The following is a 22,441-nucleotide window of genomic DNA, read 5'->3' as shown; positions in this document are numbered from 1 at the left end:
TCTGTCATAGTACATTTGAAGTCTGTGCTCGTAAAGCATTCCATACGGAGAATTAGAGTATTGTGCATATTCCCTTACTCTGCATCTCTTCACCATCCTCTGTTTTCTTGAAAGTGTGAGTCTACCGACTCGTGATTTCAATTCAGGTCTTGATTCTATGCTCAATTTTGCGGAATGGCGAAGTGTTGATTAATTTCAACGACGCGAACTACTACAACTCTCGGGGTCAAAAGCGGGGATCAGTGTGCCGCGATTTGCAAGGCGATACGACCAGCTCACAGAGTGGCACTCACCCAGATGAAGAAGTATCCGTTGACAAGGATAGAAAGGATTCCATCCGGACAACAATTTGTCACACTAAGAGTCGGTCCCCACTCCTATAATTACAGACAAAGTTTGCAATCATAGGGGCATAAAACTACATTAATTGAGGTTACAAGTACGCTCTTTGTCCATATGAGCCTTAGGGTACACTGGCGTGGCGTTGCTTTTTGCTTTGAGACACAAACAAAGACTTAAATATTTCTGTAGCGTTGATTGTCGTTCTTGTTAGTCCCTTTCTTTTGTTCAGAACTGCCGAGGGCATGGCGACAAACCTGTTCTTTAAAAACTTACATAGCGTATCAGACTCATCCCTTTGCAACTATCGAAATTTGTTATTAAGTGGGCAGTTCTCTTTTTTTCTTTTCTTTGTGACTTTATCATACTGAAGACGTAATGTCTGGTCTCTATAAAGCGAATTGCAAACGGCGTCTATTCGTTAAAACAATTTCGCGAGGTAGCGATCGCACTACACAGGGTTATGTCAATCGTGTCGTCTTTCTGCAGCCGATTTTTCTGTCAGAGTCCTAATTTGTATTCACTTTGCACAGAGAAGAAGATAATTTAACTGACAGTCATAACTGTGGTAGCGCAGAGAGAGAGAGAGAGAGAGAGAGAGAGAGAGAGAGAGAGAGAGAGAGAGAGAGAGAGAGAGAGGAGAGAGAGAGAGAGAGAGAGAGGAGAGAGAGACAGAGAGAGAGAGAGAGAGAGAGAGAGAGAGAGAGGAGGTAAGACGGTGTGATGAACCAATCATAGTTGTCCACGCTGTCATATTACGTGTAAAATGGTCCATTAGAGAGTTACGTCATAATGGAGGCTACGAATATTAAACTCCAGAAGAAAATTTACGAGGTTTGCATTTTCGTGCGACATACGACCCCGGGCATACGACTCCCTAGTTGCAAAGACAAAAGATGGTAAGGTTTTACATATGCAGAGATTGAGATTGTGTTTGGCGTAGACAAGCAGAATTTCGGTAATTCAATGGGAATAATTGAGGGAGAAATAGTTATACATCCACGGTGAAATGAACAATACAACCAATATTGATGAAAGCGTCTCAGTAAAATATAGATATTCGGTGACAAAGGTCACAAGTCAGAGTTGACTAAAACGACGTCATACTGTCCCCGCTGCTATGCCATTCATAAAAACAGTAAATTCAACCAGACCCTCCATTCTTCAGTTTGCCCTTAGATCACTGCATTCCTATTATGTTAATTACATTTACATGCTATGCGTGTGATTACAACCGAAATCGGTTGACTGGCAATAAGCGTTAGCATGTACAGTGAGCGACTCTGTCGTCGTTCTCTCGCATTCTTGATTAACTTCTAATAGGTAACTGGGTCTTGCCATTATTTAACAATACTTTACAAACTATTTGTTGTCGTGACGCTATTTAGTTAATGAGTCAAAAATATATCACGAAGGCCCATAGTGCTTTTTGTCCGTGTATAGTTAGTAGCGAATCTGTTCACTGTGTGAATGTACCGCAACAAGGAGAGAATTTATATACTTGAAACCTAAGAGAGCGCGTTCCTTCTTCCTCACAATATGCACCAAGGCGTTCAAAATGTGAGTGCACATCACGACTTATTTACAACAACGCCCAAGAATCACCAAACCAGAGACAAAATACTCTTTTATTCGGCATGTTGGTCAATAGAGTGAGCATGTGCCAATCATGGATTGGAAAGAACGACTCGGAATCCGGTGTGACACAAATATGTCTGTCACCTTCAAGACAGCACTACATGATGATATAGACTGTTTTTTTCTTATTTGCCCGATCAATATTTGCATTTCCATGATGTATAAGCTTATAAATAACTGGTGGTTTCTATAATTTACGACAGTAGCGAGCTCTCATGGCAACGCGGCAGTAGAGTCAAACTCGTCGAGTTCTCGATTACGCATGCGTATCTTGAAGGTATTTTACTGTGGTATTTCGGAAAATTGAGCCAGTCTACTAAAGTTCAGGCGAATGAAAGCTATCTGAACACATGAATAAACAGAAAGTCAACTGCTCGATAAAAGATCATAAACCGCCGCTCCATTTGTCCCTAATCACACAGTAAAAGACTGTGTGATTGTCGCCGCCTTCCGGTCCTGTACTGCAATTATCCCCGCCGGCACAACCGATAATATCGACCATGACAGAAGTCGAAAGCATGCGTTTGAATATTGTACTGCCAATTCGAGTCCTTTTTAAGTTGCTTAATGGGAAATAAAAGAAACACGACGTTCAACTTGGTAAAGGATATAATCCGTCAAAACAGGGACCGACATCATTGGTTTGAAGGAGTGTCCTGCATCATAGACAGTAGAGCGATTGTCCCGACCTGTCGAGATAGGCCGTCTGTCCCACGCTTGTAAAGTTCACCTCGGGTGAAAGGAGAACGGCATTTTCTGGCCCACTTGCTACCGGGAGCGATGAAACCTGGAACCTTGTTTACATCGATATTAAACACTCAGTTCCACGCCACTGCTCACGCAGAAAGCGAAAGAGGTAGGTACGCCAAATTGACGATAGAATTGGGCACGTAGGCAGTAGCACAATGAGAAAGGTATGTCAAAAGCCACACTCTCTGGTTTCCCAAAGTACACCGCGCGACTTGAAAGATGGGGAGTTTGTAACCATACTGATTCCACTGGCACTGTGGCTCGTCCGCATGCCATTTATTGGGCCTACCGAGAAAGTGGATCAGGCCCGCAGTAAAATGTGGCTTGGAGTTAGAACGTTGCAGATGTTGATTTGATTCTTGTTATTTGTCGTCTGCTCTGACGCGTGTGTCGCCATTTTCAGTTTCCATTATCTTCTTTTTACTAGCATTTAAATCATTTAGATTGAGGCAAAACTCGCTAACTTTCGGGCAGATTTGAAAATCGGCCAACGGTTTGTAGAGTTTACTCCCATCCGCAGCTCTTTAATGTATTCGCCTCTATTCGTTAATTCACATCCTCTTCTCCGTCAGGTTGAAAGCGTCTGCGACAGATCGTATAAACAACCCACGTGATCGATTCGTCGAGCAATACAGTGTTCATTTAAATGGCTGCATCAAGTGCACATCATGCTGAGAAAATGGACTTCGCTGCTTTAGTAGTCAAGTACCCCTGCGGTTTGTCTTGGGTAGTTTCGGGTGCGACTCGGAGAGGCAGACGTAGAGATCTATGTACGATGTCTGCAAGCTTAATATCCGCCGGACTCACGCGGTTTGTAATATCAAAAAACATAATGAACAAATTTCCAGTTATGATATTTTCATGAAAATCGAGAACAAAAAAAATGTTTGCGTGCGTAACAGTTATTACAGTTGGAAAAATCTGCTTGTGATGACAAAATGAAGTAATGATGAAAAATCGTTCAGAGCTGCTGGTACCGCTATTATGAGACGCACCACTCAGGGCACACGTGAGGAAGATTAAAGATTTGTCGTGTGCTTTACAGCGAAACGCCAACAGGGCAACAGTGACTTGCCGAACACTCGCAGTCATAAGCAGCAAGTTTGTCGGTGATGATATCGGTTTATAACGATGGTAGACTGTCGCCAGTTCATTCAGACGCGATATAAGTGAGTTAGAGACGAGCCATGATATGACGAATATACCGAAAGAACAGCCCGCAGTTAGCAATTTAGAGTAATCATCGTGGAACGGACTTATTTAACGATCCACACTTGATCAGATCAATTACTTCATTCGATATACGGTTAAATTGGCACACTCTGAGCGCAATCGTATATCTACATGCAATGGAAAACTAACGCCAAATTGGCACTGCATGATGCTGGGACTGGAGTAGGACAAGACGTGAATCCTTAGGCACTTCTACGGTAGATGAGTTCTGAAATATATATTGACTAATACAGTTTCCATTATCTTTTTATTATCCCTGACAGCTTTTCATATAAAATGTAACAGGCACTGCTGCGTGATGTCCCGTCCGCGTGCTTTCTCACACATTAACTGAGCTTTCTATTTACCAGTACTTTCTACGGTATCTTGCGGTGGCGGCCTTCAGGAAGCTCGGAAACAGGGCATGCGCAATACATGGCAGAGTCTCGTTCACCGTATCTTCCGGCGGGGTCGGGCAAGCGGGCGGCAGCAAACGAGCAAGGCCATAAAGGGTATCCATTTTACGAAGTGAAGCAGCTCACTTTTTGCCTTGTACATAGAAAAACAACATTTTAGAACCATTCATCAATCTATATTGCAGCTGTCACGCAGTCTGGAAATTGCAAGCAATCTTGATGTACAATTTTCGCACCAAAAACACGACGTCGGCCAGTTTGGAAATTACACTCTGTTGACGGAAGTACTCCTTGCAGCTCTCATCGACTCGCAGAGAGCTATTTCACGCCATGAGAAACCGACCAAACACATTTCATCACTGTGTGCGGAAATAGCTATAATAAGTTCGGCCAACTCCGCACAAAGATCAAACGGATTTCCTGTTTGTGAGGTCGAGAGCAAATTACCAGCCCGTCGTCTTAGTGATTTCTGACGCCGCCTCGGCCGATAAATCAGTCGCAACTTTGCGAGGACGGCGCAGAATAAAGGGCAATTCACATTTTTCAATGAAAGCACGTTGACAGCAATATTTCAGCTGCAGTGGGCGACCATATAGTTGCGTCCAATCTCGGAGTTTATAATAACTTCAGCGAAATTTATGATATGAATAAATCAGTAAGAACATACAGCCGCATCTACAAACCCTGGCGACGAGTACCAGCTTCCCTTACAATACCACCATCGCATTTGAATGCATTATTAATATCAACACCCTGCCTTACCGGTTACCGTTACTTTCAACTCCTTTTCGGGTTTAGAATAAATTAGAAACGTGTGATTCTATACATAAATTACAGAGAATATTGTAAATGTACAGCATGCACTTAAACATTTTCACTTCATTCTTTCAACAATATTATTAGTCCGGCAGCCAAATCCACTTTTTGTACTGAACCTTGTGTTAGGGTCTTAAGTTTTTTTTAAACCGGATTTTACTAGTCAAGATAACCAAAGTGAAAAAAATAGTTACTGGATTTCTGTCAGTATTGAGCAATTTTAAATAATTAGCATAAACAAAATGGCCGCCAAATTATCACAAATTACCATTGGAAGCATTAGAAGTAGGCTTTATTTTGTTAAAGTCTGCTAGTAAAAGCACATTTCTATAGTGCTTCGACTAAAAAAAAGGTTAGTAATCATAGATGAATAAATTTAAATACTAATTTGCATAAATTAACACAAAATTATCACAAATTACCATTGGAAGCAGTAGAAATAGGCTTTATATTGTTATAGTCTGCTAGTAAAAGCACATTTCTATTAGTGCTTCAACTAAAAAAGGTTAGTAATCATAGATGAATAAATTTAAATACTAATTTGCATAAATTCACACAAAATTATCACAAATTACCATTGGAAGCAGAAGATGTAGGCTTTATATTGTTAAAGTCTGCTAGTAAAAGCACATTGTGCTGTTTTGTGTGTATGTTTACAACTATTGTCTTACGAATTCTGACCTACTGTCATTGGATTATTGATTGGTATGATTGCGATTATTCTATTAGTGCTTCAATTAAAAAAAGGTTAGTAATCATAGCTGAATAAATATAAATACTGATTTGCATAAATCAACACAAAATTATCACAAATTACCATTGGAAGCAGTAGAAGTAGGCTTTATATTGTTAAAGTCTGCTAGTAAAAGCACATTTCTATTAGTGCTTCAACTAAAAAAGGTTAGTAATCATAGATGAATAAATTTAAATTCTAATTTGCATAAATTAACACATAAACCATATTTTATAGGAAAGCTTGAACTGTACCAAAGTAGATTATAAACAATGCTACAATGAATGCTAAATTAATTGGTGCGGCAAAGGGGAAGGCAGCTCCACACACCATACTATTTTTGCGGATATTCTTTGTTTTCCTATGTAACTCGTAATATGTTTAATATTTTCGTCTTCTATAATTTTGGACACAGTGTTGGGATACTATGGCGAAACAAAAAGTCTACAACGAAGTAAAGGTAGGCTCCGTGTTTCATACAGCTCTCTCGACATTATACACGTGCCCAAACACAAATATAACCGGTCCAATAACTGGCAAACGAAAATATCACAACAGTCTTACAAGGAAATACATTCTACTAAACAAAAAACAGAAAAGAATAGTACAAATAACTTCCAAACCAAACAAGGGCTCTTTTGACGTCAGGGCCACCAAATTTTTCAGCCAAAGAACTACCATTGAAATACGATGGCCAGGCCATCATATTCAAAATACACACAGAGAAAATTTAACAGATTGAGGAAATCTTCTCTGATAATGGAAGCAAAAGAAAAGAATTAATTAAAGAAACAAACAAAAAATAAGACGCAAACAGGCGTACCAAATACAAATCCCTAAGAACTCTAAATGTATTAAAACATCTCTCGGAATATGAACAGCACGATTGGAACAAATTTGGGATAATTGGATTTTCATATTTTGCGAATTTCTGAAAAGTGTTCGGTGCCATATAGCTGAATGTTGCAGTATCGCAAATTACTCATAAAAACAAGTGTGTAATATAAAAGAAAAGCAGATTAGATTACATTTGAAGATTAAATTGGCATTACGTCACCATCCAATTATCCCAAATTAGTTCCAATTGTGTTAAACTATTAACTCCTGAAATAACATTGAATAAGGGCTTAAAATTTATCCCTGGAAAATTTCGAAATTCATTTCAATACAACCAAATCTAACATAACATAGGCAGAAAAAATGTCATTAAAACACTTATATCAAATTGAACCATAACATTACCATAAAACCATTAGATAAAGACAGGGGAAATGGAATAGCAATATCAAATTAAACAGATTACATTGAAGAAAGTCACAGACTTTTAAGCCAAAAGAGATTACGATACAAAAGTGCATGTAAATGACAGCGACAACACAACCAGAAAACTACACGGACATGTACTAAAATAAACAAATAGACAAATGATACGTTCAAATATCATGATCCCTTGAATACACATAATATGCACACCAACGCAGTATCCAAATTCAAAAAGTCAACAGCATCAGCAAATTCATTTGTCGTCACGGTCCAAATTATTTATGGCTGCTCTAGCCCAACACACAAAATATCGGAATACATAATATAGACTATTTCTTAAAACTGATTGTACAAAACCAGCCAATGTACATTAAAGACACAACGGACTTTACCAACAAACTAAGCAAGATAACAATACAACATAATGCGTTACTAGTCACTCTGGATGTAATCTCGATGTACACAAATACTCCACAAACTGAAGCAAACTGTTACAAACGCACTTGATTCAGTATCAACTATCAATTACAGCTGTAACATATAAAGAAAAGATCGAAGCGTTCCACTAAAGAATTACCAACAATAATTCTGCAACATAACACGATTGAATTTAACAGAACGTCTACCAACAGATTTGTGGCTGCAGCCTGGGTTCACCAGTTTCGCCGGAAATCGCTAATACAACATTCTACAACCTTGAAACTGAGGTCATTAAACTACACAGAAGCAGACTTTCCTTTTGGAAACGATTCAGAGATGATGTTTTCATGATCTATACAGGAACAGAAACTGAGCTGAATGTGAATTTATGGCTAACATCAATAAGTTACACTGAACTTTCAAATTTACAATAGAGTATTCTCCTCAAAGTGTCATTAATGATTTACAAAGTCAATGATACAATAAAGGGAGAATTCTCGACACAAAAACTCACACCAAAATAACGGACCATTTTCAATATCTAGCCAGAAACTTGTGCGACCCAAAAAGGTATTTTTACTGGTTTAATTAAGGTAAATTGCTGAGATATGCCCGTGTAACAACATATAATAATAACCAAGACTTTGACAAGAAAGTTGAATTTTCAACAAAAACCAAAAACAAAACAAAAACAAGGTTATAAGACCACAGAAATCGCACAATCAGAAAAAGGAAGTTGGACACACAAAGTGCGAATCGTACCTCAAACTAGGGAAAATCAATAATAACAAAACTAATATACATACGCAACCAAATACAGTCCACAAATTAGAACAAACGATATAAAAGCACTAACAATGAAATGGAAAATAATTGAAAGCGATGAACGTCTTCAGTTTTTGTTCCCTGAAAAACCAATAATAGCATACAAGAGAAACAAAACTTAAAAGATGAATTACTTGTAGTAAGAGCCAAAATCAACGCAAAGGATCAACGAAAAAGAGAAAAAACAAACAAATAAACACATAAGTAAAGAACAAGAGAGATCAACAACGTCCAAAGGAAAACAGGCCATACACAGACAATACAAATATACAATCTCACAATGGGTTGGATTCAGATCCAAATATATCAATAATAGTTTCGTTACTAAATGAACAAATGTAATTCTAGAGGTCATACACGAACAAAATAAGGATAACAATATTAAAAGACTGAAGAAGAACTCACATTTAAGAGTTTCGAAATGCACGTTACAATGGATCACAAATGATTTTGAGACTACAGACCGAACGACGAATCGTCATAGAACATCCAAAAATAAATTAACCCCCCCCCCCCCAAAAAAATACACATATTAAGAGTAACATACGAAAAAACTGAACATCCTCAAAAATAGTATGGTGTGTTGAGCCGCCTTCCCCTTTTTACCTTTAGAGAACCCAAGTAACTTTGGAAATATCTTCTATAAGTCATTGTACTCCAAACCCATAGTCTTTTTCTGATACACAAAGTGTGACTAATCATGGATTCAATATGACGTCAGCAAAATCCATATCAACCTCGAAAGTAGTGTTTTTTTCTTAAATGTACATAAAATTCATTGATAGTCGAGCTAGGAAAAAGTTTCCACCTTACTTAATCATTGTTTCGGTTAGAAAATCACAACTAAGGTTGGTTTTAGCCAAGGCATAAGGATCACTAACTTACTTAGAAACATAACAGAGGCTCTTGGCAGAGTGAAACACGATTACGAGAACACTGTCGGCATCAGTTTATATCTTTTTACAAGTAAACAGACAAGTACTCGACAATGGGCGAAGGCTAAACTAGTCGGCTGCTTACATGTCTGATTATCAACATCAAATTTGCAACAGAAAAAGAAGTTTATGTACGTGCAACTATTAAAACAGTGATGTAAAAGCTACTGTGTTAAAATAACTGCATAAAGTACAGTAAATGATAATAATGTAGAGTTACGCTTAAAAAAGAATTGTTTACAGCTAGCTGCCATCTTGAAATTATGCAAATTAGCATGTCATTCAAATAATATATGCCAGCATTTATGTTCCAGTTTGCCGTTAGCAACTGCTTGGTGATTAAACGAGAAAAACAAAGTTACGGTATGTATAAAGCCATTTGAGTCTTCTTTCTCATACAAAGTGCGATAAGCTGGCAGCCATTTTGATTATGCTAATTTTCTAAAATTGCTCAATGCTTACAGAGGGCCAGTAATTATATTTCTTTTTGTGGTGGTCTTGACAAACGAAATCCACCAAGAAAAAAACTTAAGACCACAAAGCAAGGTTTACCCCACTGGCAGCTGGCTGCCGGACATGTTTACATCTAGCCGCCATCTTGAAATTATGCAAATTAGCATGTCATTCAAATTATATATGCCAATATTTATGTTCCAGTTTGCCGTCATCCACTGCTTGGTGATTAAACGAGAAAAACAAAGTTACAGTATGTATAAAGCCATTTGAGTCTTCTTTCTCACACAAAAAGCAATAAACTGGCGGCCATTTTGATTATGCTAATATTCTCAAATTGCTCAATGCTGACAGAGGGCCAGTAATTATATTTCTTTTTGTGATGGTGTTGACAAACGAAATCCACCAAGAAAAAACTTAGACCACAAAGCAAGGTTACCCCCCACTGGCTGCCGGACTATATTGGATGGCACGGCGTCTTGTACAAGGCGAATATCAGGACTCAGTGATAATCTAACTATATTTTGGGGATACGAAGATCGAATTCATGGAACAAAAGTAATCGCTATTGTACTTAACATTTCTTAGGTTTTATCTTTTTGGATTGCGTCTTATAGAATGGCCAAAGATTTGAACCTTTCTCGTTTCATCATGAACTTTACAAAGTTTAACACTGCGCGAACCCAAAATGCATCATGAGGCTACTAATCGTCTATAGTGTATGGTTTACCATGGAAACGTTGAATATTTCTTTTCCAAGTAGTACACAGGGGCATTGATAACAGTTAATGTGGCTTTTTATTAAGTACACTTTCCAGCTCTTACGGAAAATTACAGGATGCCTCAGTAGTGCGGGGTTTAGAGACTCCATGGCGTACAATTCCGAGTAATAATCTCAGAACAGTAGGATTGTGAAGGTGATTATTTCGGCGCTTAAAATATAATTGCGTGCTCACAATAAACGTAAAGAAGGCCTAGAAAGCAGCAGAATTAATCGAAAGAGATCTCCATTCAGAAGCATATCGTATGCAAGAATCGTAATCGGCACGTAAGATGAAAAAAAAATCAATTAATCAAAGGAATGGATACTGTACGGTATTCACGGTCGTAGAATGCTCGTATACCCATAACGGTGATGGAAACTGATACATGGGATAAAAAGTATTTTGATGTAGTGGGCTGCCAAGCGATCCGCAACGCCGACCTTACGTCACGTTTACATTTTTGATCGTTCTCGATTCTGAATGGCGGTTTCGGTTCTAATCAAACGAGTGGACAAGAAACATCTTTAGTCGGGATGAATTCGATGACCCCCATATGTCGCAACGTTTCTCTAAAGCGACAAATAAGTATTGGAATTGTGAATCATCAAGCAGCACCTGGGAAACGTTTTCTGCAAATTGCCATGAAACCTTAATCGCCAGATTCTTGCTGACTCTATGGTGAATCCATAGTCTTGTTAATGGTAGCTCCACTGGCATTTAATCAAAAACGATTTTTGTCTGAATATGAAACGCTGCACGTAGAAGACTGTCAGTTAACAACTCGCGAAAAGTATGCGTGATTTTGAGGTTTAACAATATCTGCACAATTAAAATATTCAATTTCCCCGTTTCTTGCTGTGGATTTTACGATGGTCGTTTTTACTCCGAACAGCTAATAGCCAGATGTTTTTTTTCGGCGTGTCGGTAATATGATAAAGATGGCGCATCTAATTGTATGTAGCTCTCTCCTTGATTGAAGAATTTATCGAAATCTCACTGTGAGACCAATTTGATATCAAGTACTTTTTTCACAAGTCGATTGCATTCAGGGTTGTTCATCTCTGAGAAACAAGAGAGCCGAGGAACACGGAATGGCTACTGTGCATCAAATTTCCATCGGAAAGATCACTCTACAGCTATCGTGATGGCTTTAGCGGATTTTGAAAAGCGCATCATTAAACTGAGCCCCGAGTTGCCGCGAAGTCTCTCGCTGTGGATTATTTCATTGAAGCTAGGGAATTTGTCACAATAGCCAGTCACAAAAAAAGATGAACTCATTTTCTATACAAGCGAACAATAAAGGAAACCCAAGGTACTTAAACTGGAATCCTGAGACGTTTTAAAGCCGGCAAAATTGAACAAACGAAGTTGTTTGCCGTAATTAGCCAGCGACGCTTCCTCTAACTTTTCTCATTTCGATTGCCAGTGACTCTGAAACTGTCCATTTCTTGGTGAACATACAGTTTCCTCAGCTGGCGAGCGAGAGGCCAATAGCTATTTGACAGGGTGTTCTTTCAAAGGAAAAGACGGGCCACCCGATGACTGATCATGACGAAATGAACAAGACGAAAATTGACAAGCAGACTCAGACGATGGAGTGGGCCGTAATTTTCTATCACACGTTTATCTCAGACAAGCGTCTTTACTTTTCATACAACGCCTGGTAACACTTCATGCAGACGCCCTGCTTGGCAGCAAGGAGCCATGAACACTTCGCTGAATCAACGTCAGAGCAAATCCTTTCATTCCCCCCGTCAACATGACAGCTCCTTTGCAAACGAAGAAAGGCGATATTAAGAAAAATTCAGGAATCGCAGCTGGACAATAATGGAAGGAAGCTGACATGTGGATGCACAAAATAGACGGCGTACTCCCTTCCATTTCTTTTAAATCAAGGCAGAACTAGAAACAATGCCTCGAAATTTGAAAGTGAAACCGGCGTATTCCGACATGACTTAGTGTGCAATTAAGAAAAATTATTGCTTTTCTCAATTGTCTATTTATTGTCATTCGGATCTCTTTCAACGTGTATGCAGGCTATCGTTTCTTCAACCACCCTATCCTATCCTCTATTAAAAGTGATCGATTGACAACGGTCACCTTCACTATCGATTAATCGATCGATCGATATGATATCATTTGAGCTTTTTGATCCAGGTCAGTTATTGCTGGCTCGAAATCAACAACAAACCTGTACATGCTGACAAAACAACGAACAAACAAATAATTGGATACGCAAACAAACTTGATTCAAACGATTTATATATACGATTTAGTCACAGCCTCATAACAACGTACCTTCAAAATAACACGAATAAAGCAATAAATAAACAAACAAACTAGTATTTATAAGAAATTGGATTTAACCAAATACCCTCAAATTTCTTGAGGGTCCACGATAGAGCACACCGACCCCACGATATAACAAAGACACAAGCCAGTCAGTCAGTCACAGCTTGTGTCCATGGATAGACCGATAATGTGAATGAACCATTCAGCATGCAGTAATTAATGGAGCTAGGAAACCGATATAGTCAACCGTTGCCAAGTATGATCTGACCGGATGATGCCAGTTAGATATCTATGTGATATCTTGAATTTACAATCACTGATCATGCCTGTTGATTGACGGCAAGGATTCCAATAAAAGGGCATTAAATAACGATGCAAGATTTTGACATCTTAACCATGTCCTCTTAAAAGATTGGATTTTCAACCTTTGTCACATATTCACAGCAATTATGAATTACCCCTACTTGCCAATAATGCACGTGGAGTTGACCATGAACGACGCAGTAAGGAAAACTGTCTGATGAAAACCTTTGGATACTGAAACAATCCTGCCTTCGTAATTAGCATGAGAGACAACCACGCAGGACTTAATCATTTCGCTAATCCTTGATGCACTTTTAGCATCATGTGTTGAGCACGGTCTTCCCTGAAGGATTAGTCGCCGGCTTTGTCGAACGCAATTTAATTGATGAAAAACACGATTCAGCGCAACGGAAGCTATATAATAGTACATATTGTATTTTACGCCCCACGCTTTCCCTTTGTTCCTCCGTAATCTATCATCTCTACACATTATTACTTTGCAGAACTTAGTGAAATATGCGTGAAATCGCGTAAACGGATCATCTCCCATGTCAATACGAACAGATACTATGTAAATTGAATGAAATACACAAATTAATTATCATACATAGAACCTCAGATCATGTTTCCTAAGTAATGTTTCGACAGATATATATATATATATATATATATATATATATATATATATATATATATATATAATCCATCCACTTATATAAATACGTGCATGCATGCATGCATGCATGCACGCATACGAATGAATGATCAGTTGTATTTTCTGTTGTTTCACAGAAAAAAGACAGTTCTTTGTATGGCGTTAGAATTTAAAATTGAGCATTAAATCTACATTTTTCTGAATGCTGATGTAGGTGTCAAGGTTTATCCGTGAACTTCGTGATAATCAACGGTCATTGGCCCCTCATGGTTATTTGAACGACCAATCACTTTGCTCGTGTAAAATCTCTTGAGTTGTGCATTTCTTAGTCAGAGTGAAATTCTCCCCCGGAGTACCGAGATCCTGTGAAATTAACTGCGATTAGTCCAGACCGTTGCGTCGATTAATAGCTCTCTTATAGGACGCATGATAAACTGAAGGACGGTCGATATGCATCGGAAATTTTAAAATACCCGAACAATGTTGCAATTAGACACGCGTCATTATTCATGCCTGTTATCGGTTTGTCTGTGGTCAAGGCGAAGCTAAATTTCGAAAAACGTTAATATTTTCTTGCTGATTTTTGTTTGTCTGATCAATTCAGTATTTTAGGAACTTATGTCGCAGTAAGATATGAAGAGCCACTTCTATCACGAACAACTGCACGGGCTTCCCCAGGAGGAAGTGCATTTGTTCACCATTGAGAATTTAAATGCCATCTTGCCTTTGTATCCACTTTCAAACTGCTTCAATATTTACACAGATCATGAAAATTTTGTCGTTGGAATATTCATAAATATCTGGAAGCATTATTTGGACCTTCGGCGATTTTTGATTCATATTTCTCTATTTCTCTCGTTATTTAACACCCCTATCATGGTTTATAGGTTCAGTCACGCTACTGAAAACAATGAGGACATACCAAAATCTGGCAGGGAAAAGGTAAAGTTGTGATGGAGTAAAAAGTTATTAGCAAATACAGTCCGGGAAGGGTGTCATGTACATGTGATCGTAGGATTTCGATCCTATCTGAAACCCTTTGTATTTTATCACGTAGAAATATAGCTGATGCTCCTATGTTTCATCTCATGTGAACGCATCGACACTAGGTTCCAAAACTGTGTATAAAGGCACGCAGCCATGTCAACGGTCAACGTTTGGGGCTGTCTTCTTCAAGATTTGTAAAAATATTATGGTTTAGAAATCTTACAAAGACGGCCAATTAATCGTTTTAGGTATATACGAAGCTCAGAAACCTTGTCAGCACCGAAGAGTGGCAAGAGCTAATGAGAGACTAATCTGAGCATTCAGTCTGCTAGAGACCATGTCAAACCTAAATGTCGAATGTTCTTTGAATCACATTTGGTGAAGAGCGTTCTGAAAAATCGAATCGTCTTTGTCAGACTCAGAATTTTAAAATTCAGTTTCCAGGGTACTTCTCGGTCTCCAGGATTTTTGTCACCGTCTCCATCAGCGCATCTTCAAGATTACGTATTTTTTAGTTGACCTTCTAAGTACTTGTGCATGATTCCCACATAAAAATAGAATTTTTGAAAAAAAAGTGGGGCTGCTTCTTTTAAGTCCAACAACCCTTCGTTTGGTTGCCTAGGAAACCGATGCGTCACCAATAAAACATCGTCGACACTTGACCGTTTCTGTGATGTAGTGTTTCATATCAAGTGTTGAGGAAGATGGGAAACAAGGGCAATGGACACTGTCGAAGTAGAGTCACTTCTTACAAGGAACGATCCGTGACAGAACTGTCAATCTCTATAGCAGTTATTAACGCATAAATGCAAATGTTGCGACTTCTTAGGGGTTAAAAGCGTCGATTAGGAACTCCGTTTTGAATAAATTTATTCGTCTATCAATCTCGAGTGTCATTGAATGGCAGAAGAACTCCAACCAATGGCTAAGTTCGTATAATCATTGCAAATACAACAGCATGTGATTAAATCTCAGTCTTTTCTTCTACTAGAGGGGTGGACTTTATGAACCGTGCTAATGACAACTTAAAATGTCTTGTTTGTTTATGTGTTGTTTTTTCAAAGTGAAACATCGCATATGAAACTGGCTGTTACGGCGGTTAAAATACCTAAAATATTAAAGGACCTGAAAATGAAAAAAAAGACCCATCGTTGTTTGGTACAGAAGTCAGGATTATATTTCCCCCTTAGTTTTCTGAGATTTCCCCATGAGAATGTCTGTCTGCTTTAAGGAGTGGGGCAATTTTCCACTCGAGATTTGTGGGATTTTTCGCCATGTGCTCGTTTCCTTGGCTTCAGACTCATCTCCCTGCTCGTTACAGGAAAGAAAACCCCACGGGAGTACAACAGCGAGTCTCAGTGAAAGAAGCATCGCATTACACCCGTGATTGCAAAACCCTTCGTTTCATTCCTAAAACTTATGACTTGAGAAACGAGAAGGTATTTTATTTCAAAAAAGAAGCTGTAGAAAATATAAACGTTGTCTGAGAACACAGTCGAATATAAAACTTAGTGTTAGGCGGCGTCTCAACACAGACTATTTCAGAGAGATTGTTCGGAATATTTTACATTCGACGAATTACCTAGCAACCTGAGGACTGTCCTTGATGCGCAGCTCAATCTGCATGCGGAAACTTCAGGCCATTGATTCTTCCAGGGAGTCTAAGGACAGAGCTATTGTTCACTTGAGCAACTAATAATAGCAATACCGCATTTTGTAACGTCTGCTAGTGGTAATTGCGTCCGGGGAAGCCATTTCATACTCGTGTTACGCTTCATGGAGATGAAAGAAATATCGGAGACAAATAAAGCGAAAAATGAAATGAATAATTGCAAGCTGTTTGGTAAAATTCTCATTGATTTGTCACCCAGGTTTTATGACTGGTGTACTGAAGGCACAAACAAACACACGGCGCGGTTATATGCTGTAATTTTCGCGTTCATTCACGTTGCAACTTGATTTAAATAAAGTGATACAAATCCAACCGATAGCCACATGTTTCCAGTTTTTCATGTTGGATAACTTTCATTGTGCGCTTGTTCGTTTCAGCCAGTATAAACTTTACCTGTTTATTTGTCTCTGACCCTCTTTTCTTCTGTTTGTGAAAATTTATTTATTTCTTTTCATCCTTTTCCTTCCCCTGTCCCCTGCCCCTATATCTTTGTGTCTTTTGTGTTTCATTGACATATAGATAGCTTTTTTTAATCTGTCTTCATTTTCCTAGCTCTGCCTGTCCCCTCCCCTGTCATCCTAACCCTTGTTTCTGTATGTTTGTCTCGCTTTACTTGCCAGTCATGTCATCTTGGTCCTCTCTGTTTGTCTGTATGTCAAGTCTGTCCCAGGGTTCGGATTTCTGTTAGATCAAGCGCACATCACAAATCATCCAGTCGGCACGCTAGTCGTATATTATGTCAATATGTGGTAAGAAAGGCGTGTCGGTCACGTGTACTTTTGAAACGCTAGAACCACTACACGGATTTTGCGACGAGCTCCCCCGAGAAACAACACAAAACAAATAACAAACAAAAAATGGAACTTACACTGTTTGGATATTACATTACAGGGAACGACACTATTTTTCTGTCGCGAGTATGTTCATTTGTCAAAGTCTTTCCTATACATTACACAGCATTGATCGGGAAAGTGTACGCACCGTGCGTATAATTCACATCTATATTGTTGTAACGGGGAATTAAAACAGTCATATTGTTGCAATGTACAATAACAACCTCTTTTGTTTACTCAGGATGACAACGCTAATCCGGTTATATCTTGCTTTGTCATTTGCAGTGATCGTTTGATAGGTTTGCGTCGATCCGCAAATATCGCTCTGTGGCGACAGCGTCACATAGAGGAAACGACAGAATATTACCAGCATAAGGATTTAAACGCACGATTTATTTATGATAATCCCACTCGTCGAAAATGAACAGAGCAGAGCAGCTCAATGGCGCAATATTGAATAACTTGCTTTGGCTTCAATCATAACCTACTGAGTAAAACTGTGATGACACAATTGCATCAATTGTCCGAAAAAAGACATCTGTTGGGCTTTCTGTGATCAAACATGTTAATTTTCTGCGTCCAAGCGCTTAAGATGTCGACTTTATGTGAGTCTAATGAGCAATGTCGTACCATATGTAGATGACAGACTGGCGTCTGGTAAACGCTTGTTGCTATTCCTGAACTGTGCTGGAACTTTGTCTACACAATCGGTTTTCCATTATCTCTCACAATTGTTTTACATAACGATGGAATCATCGCATGTCAGACATAGATATTCGTTGATCTGTGTGTCTTCACTGCCTATGTGCGTCGAGAATAATGCATTTTATTATGTGTGTATCAATTTACAAGGCTGCTTTAGGAACGTCCCTAGGGCATTCAGATGTACAGAACAAAATGGTCGAAAAGCGAAACACATGATGGAAGCAAAGGTAGGCATTTGACACGACAAGAGGCTCTTTAAAAAACAAGCAACAAAAGCTCAAAATACACCTGAAATGAGAGGTGAATCGAGCATCATGCAATGAATTAAGAGGAATGGTCGTCGCCTTCCGATGACACAATTAATTACGTCACGCTTCAATGGACTGTCTGTCACTTTTGTGGACCAATCGCTGAAGTCTGAGTCGTTTGTAACGAATCGGGCATCGTGCGCACCTGTGGCCTATATGCGCCCAGACATATGTGGTGTGAAATCGAGAATGAGCGCCCCCTCTCCCCTCAAAAATACGAGAGGGGGATGACAATTCTTCAAAGTGATACTCGATACCCTGAAGGTGTGAAGATATTTATGAGCATTCTAACAACAAGTGCTATCGAGCCTTATCTGTCTGAACGAGACAGTACAACACAATAGCCGTCTAAATAGAGTCTTGAACAAAACAAACAACCGAGCAGCGATGCAAACATGCCCCAACTCGACGTGTTCACTGAACTTAATTTGAAATAGACCATCGCATCCATTCACTTGACGTCTTGAACACCAAACGCGATAATTCACTGGCTGAATAGACCAGGGGCAAGCCTTTTAGCTTTGTGCGGTGAAGTCAATAACTTTTGTCAAGGGGACATGAAAGAAATGCACCTGTTATTACCCCACGCAACATCTTTAACAGGCAAACAAAATGCTGAAATAGGTATGGTTTTATTGGTAACAGAAAGGGGATAATAGGTATTCTTATTTTATTTGACAAAGTCGATGAAAGCTCTCCAAGAGGTCATTTCATTTGCGGACCTTCGAGCCTATTTTCCACTTCTTTCCTTCCTATTCAACCTGGTATGTGGTCTGAACTGGAACTGTGCACTCTGAACTTGAAAATGTGTACAATATCAAATAATTGGAACCATTGTTTCGACCATTCATGAACAACCCAAGTGAAGGCCATGTATATATTTGGTCAACTTTCAAACAAGCCGTTTGAGCCAAGCAACGAGTTTTATGAGCCGAGCAACAAGCTTTAATCCATCTATATTGAGGGGGGCAGAAACTGTTGAAAAGCACGAGTATGCCTTGCCAACGGTCTCACCACAGGACAGGCTGACTGAGTCGACGGAATGAGGATTAACAGTGGACTTATGGGACAGGAAGCTTGGGATTCTGTGTGTTGTGGCTGTCAGAGTGTATATAAGCTCACATATATCAAGACTGGCGCGCACAACTGTAAGTGCTGGTTGCCTGACGTCATATTTATTCTATCGAGGCTAAGGTACGACTGCCAACATAGATATCGAAGAACAGGCAAGCTAAGTCAAAAACTATCGATCCAAGCAATAACTTATTTTACACAGGACGTAAAGGGTTAAAGTTTGATTGGAATCAGATGCGGGCATCGGCTCGTCTGCTTACTTTTTTTAGGACAGTAAACATCAAAGCCATAAGATTGATCACATCTCTATACTTTCATCTACGTTTAATCAGATTGAAGGTGTTAAAGCTCCTATAGCTCAATTGTTTATGTACTCTCCTATTATTCTGTTTGTGAAAAATATTCTTCGAATTGCCAAAGTCCTTTAAAAATATCTGGTGTTTAACGATTCAACTCATCCTGTGTGTAATTAACATCCAATGCCATTGTTTTCAACTTAAATTTAGTCCGAACTGGAATTCGTTTCGTTTTGTCAACAATGACATTACAGATTGTATACACAATGCATCTAGTTGGTGAAGCTAATGCTTATGGTATTTAAACTTACTTTGGAAGGAAGAATAGAAAATGTACCTGCTTTATAGGAAGAAAATAATGAAATCTTGACAAAATTTCAATCAAATTTCCATTTACCAAACGGCTTTCTGGCCGTAAACGTTCATATTTGGGACGGGGAGAGTGCCGAGAATCAAGTAAAATGATCTGTTGTTTGGTTAGAGTCCCTGTCAACACCAGCCCCCACCCCTCTCACTCGAAAAGGGATGAGATGATGCTGGGGCGTTTCAAATTCACAGCGCGAAATACATTACATTACTTCGATATGTTCTTATCTTCAAGTGATTTGAATTCGGGGAGAAATTCAATTAAAACTGAACTGATCGTGCTGGGGAGAAACTTTAATAGAGCAATAATTGCGACATCGTATTGCTCTGTGTACGCAAGTGGGCGAAAATTTTGTAGAAGATTACACAAGATAAAACTAGGACAACTAGACATCAACGCCACGGCTGAAGGAAACACGTGAACGGCTTACCTTGAAGACTAAGCAATAAAATTTCTTGAACCCGTCTTTGTGGAATCGGCTTTGAAAAGCTTTGCTTTACGGTGAACGGATTACGCTGGGCTGGCTCAATGTAGTTATCATGTGAAATATGAATATTTTATCAAATTTTCCACGTTTACCGATATCAAGTTTCTTACCGAAATACAGTGTTTTGGCTGACGGGGGATAAACTTATTCACCAAAGAACAGGTAAACACATCGATTCCCATGATACCCTCTTTCACTGACGTGAGTGATCGCCCAATGCAGTAACAGACGCGTCACCACAATAGTTAAAGACCAACTCCCCCGGGCTTATTACAGCATCCATGTACACGAAATTACACAATCCAGGACGAAAAGTATTTACAAGCCATATTGCATCTTTACATGTGCAACAGAAGAAAATGCTTTAAGTAAATATGTTATAATAATAGTTTATTTCTCATAGATCATGAAAAAAAAAAAAAAATGACAATACAAGACTATTTAAACCTGGCAAAAATTTCAATGAGAAAAAGGACTGAAAAAATAGTTGCATTCCGCAACTAATCGGGCTCAGCCTCACAACTCACTGTACACACGTTTTCAAAAGACTGGTATAATTTAGGTTACACTGTTCCTTTTAGAAAATTGATATGGATGAACAATTTTAGACTCGGTATATCAGTACAGTATAAGAAAATAAATATAAATCAAAACAAAACAACAATTTCTAAGAAAAGCAATACACCCTTGACAAGTTAAAGGTAAAACTACAAGCCTAATAAGAGATACTTTTTCAATTCACATTTGAAGAGGTGTCTTGAATGAATAGTTTTAATGTTTTCTGGAATACTGTTCCACACCACTGGACCAACAATCTGATTGAAGTCTGGCCTAAACTACTGTTAAATTTAGGGGGATGAAGAATACTTTTATTTTTAGACCTGGTGCCATAAACATGCTCTAGAGGGGAAAATATGAGTTAAAATGTGGGGGGAGTCTGTCATGGAGTGCATCATGAACAAAAATAGCGACTTGAAACTTAAACTGCTTATGTATATCAAGAATTTGAAGTTTTTTGAATAATGGAGCACTATGAGAATAATAATTACTAGCTGAAATAATACGTACAATTCGTTTTTGAATTAAAAGAATGTCATTAAGATAAGTTTTAAATGTACTTCCCCATACTTCCAATCCAAAGGAAATATGAGGTAAAATAAAAGTGTTATAGAGCATAACCAATGTCGACTGTGGTACTATCGTTCTCAACTTATAAAAAATTCCACATAACCTACAAATCTTTTTTTTCACCTCCGCAATATGATGTCTCCACTTTAACGCATTGTCCATAAGAACACCAACGAAAGATGTGTACTCAACTTCTTTCAAAGCAACGCCCTTCAAAGAAATAGATCCCCCAGCCCTATTAAAATTTTGCTTTCCCCCAATAATCATGTAAACAGTTTTCGCAGCATTAATGGTCAGTTTGTTAGCATCACACCACTGAATCACCTTCACAAATTCCGAGTTAATATCATTTAGTGAAAGTGCGTTTGATTTGCGTATAGAATGAAACAAATTTGAATCATCGGCATATAGCCTAAAATTAAAAAAGACCGAGGCATTGGGAATATCATTTATGTGAATTAAAAAAAGTGTAGGGCCAAGTATGGACCCTTGTGGTACACCACATGCTATATATTGCTGCTGTGATTCAGTACTGTCGATCTTAACATACTGACTTCTTAATTTTAAATAGCTTTTAAACCATAATAACGGTACCCCTCTAATGCCATAATGCTGTAATTTGGAAATTAAAATATCGTGATTCACGGTGTCAAATGCCTTGGCGAAGTCGATAAACATACCAAATGATGGATCTCCACTATCTATCTGATCAAGTAAACATTGCATAAGACTTATAAGGGAGATTCGACAACTATGTTTTTCTCTAAAAC

At 38.6% G+C, this 22,441-nt stretch overlaps 1 protein-coding gene across 4 annotated transcripts in view; it reads right to left on the bottom strand.

The window, feature by feature from the left end:
• LOC139151847 (guanylate cyclase 32E-like) overlaps positions 1-22,441 on the bottom strand; it is a 202,615-nt gene that overhangs the window by 42,688 nt on the left and 137,486 nt on the right. The window lies entirely within an intron of this gene.

Source organism: Ptychodera flava, chromosome 15, assembly GCF_041260155.1.
Source record: "Ptychodera flava strain L36383 chromosome 15, AS_Pfla_20210202, whole genome shotgun sequence".
In the NCBI taxonomy this organism is placed as follows: Eukaryota; Metazoa; Hemichordata; class Enteropneusta; family Ptychoderidae; genus Ptychodera; species Ptychodera flava.
This window is presented reverse-complemented; position numbering and strand designations above follow the sequence as displayed.